The sequence below is a fragment of the Etheostoma spectabile genome, chromosome 16 (assembly GCF_008692095.1).
Source record: "Etheostoma spectabile isolate EspeVRDwgs_2016 chromosome 16, UIUC_Espe_1.0, whole genome shotgun sequence".
Taxonomy (NCBI): Eukaryota; Metazoa; Chordata; class Actinopteri; order Perciformes; family Percidae; genus Etheostoma; species Etheostoma spectabile.
The window spans coordinates 21,627,888-21,629,359 of record NC_045748.1 but is presented as its reverse complement, the minus strand read 5'-3'; the positions used below and the strand labels follow the sequence as shown (position 1 = coordinate 21,629,359).

Sequence of the window (1,472 nt, the reverse complement as noted above, 5' to 3'; positions counted from 1 at the left end):
CTTGAGCAAGGCACCGTACCCCCCCACCCCCCCTCCATTTGTTCATGAATAGGGCCAGAGCATGTTTGTGTATTTCATGCCTGTGTGTAGGGATTGTAATTGTAACTCTCCCACTGGGGATCAATAAACAGTATAAATTATTATTTAGTCAGTTAATCAGTTAATTTGCCCAGTCAGCTGGTCAGTTTTCTTTGTCAGACTAAGACAGATTTAGTCAGCCTGATTTCAGTCGGTTAACCACCGAGACAGTCGGCAAGGCAGAGCCATTAACTAATCATTAATCTAGCCCTCCAGCCAGGCAGCGAGTCAGCTGGTTGCTGAGGGGAGTGGCTCTCTGCTCTGCAGCTTCCAGCTGAATAGTAGTCAGTCATCCAGTCATCCAGCCTCTCAGTCAGTCAACAAGTCAGTCAGTCAGTCAGTCACTCGGTCGGTGGATGTAGATGCAGGGCTGCTGGTCAGCTGCTCTGGACGGCTTGTATCTCCCTCAGGATCTCACACTGTTGAATCAGCTGAGAAGACACTGAGAGGTAAGGACCTCACACACTCAAGACGCTCAGTGGCCTGTTTGTTGAGTACATTTCTGAGCTGTTTGCTGACTTTTGTAGGCATGTGACAGGCTGGCGGCTGATCCTGGAGAGAAACGGGGAGGGTTTGTGTGCAGATGTAGGGACAAAAAAAAACAAAGAAAAAAAATAGTTTTAAAAGGTTTAAGCAGTTGTGGCATCTGGAGCTGTGAAAAGTGATGATGTTGATAACTGTTTCCATGTAGTTTTTGCTCAGCTGCTTCTTTTAGGCCGCCTGTTATCTAGGCTCTGAGTGGCCGACTGGAAAGCAGGTCATGAATGTTCTCTCATGCTCAGTCTCATGATAGTGATCATAAAGGCTCACAGCTGCTGCTTTCGACTAAAACCTGTTTTTGCATAGGGATCACTTTAATCGACTTCTTCTTGTTGTGATCAGAAAACCAGTTTGACTTCCAGTTGTGTGTTGTACAGAATCGTTTTTAGGCATTGTTGTTTTGTGCTATCTGACACGAGAAGAGGCTTTGCCAAAAATAATAGTAATTTAATCATTAATAGCAAAGATATTTAAATTCAGCCTCTTTCAATTACATTTTTTTTTATAAGAAAGCTTTTGCCCTCAGCCCAAATGATAGCACCTACTGTACATACTGCGTACTCTTGTGACAAAGCACATTTGATAGTATGTCACATAAACCCAAGTACCTTTTTTTATTTAAAACCGTAGCTTTACAGTGGAGGAGACAGACCGAAGGGAAAGAGAAATAATGGGTGGGTGAAAAGACGTATACAAACCTATAGGGATATACCAGTATTGACGATAACTGTGATATTTTAAAATGAAATATTGCTATCATGTTGGTAATACACACATTTAAATATTGTGGCAATAACCCACCGCCTCTTGCAATTTTCTTTCCCTTCTGGCTTTGTCTCCTTCCCAAATTCCCC

At 42.9% G+C, this 1,472-nt stretch overlaps 1 protein-coding gene across 4 annotated transcripts in view; it reads left to right on the top strand.

Moving 5' to 3' along the window:
* Positions 1 to 1,472, top strand: part of rab27b (RAB27B, member RAS oncogene family) — a gene marked incomplete at its 3' end in the record, with an annotated part of 70,012 nt that overhangs the window by 28,861 nt on the left and 39,679 nt on the right. The window contains 1 exon segment of one of the 4 annotated variants that reach the window (XM_032539443.1): positions 295 to 527. 4 annotated transcript variants of the gene reach the window in all.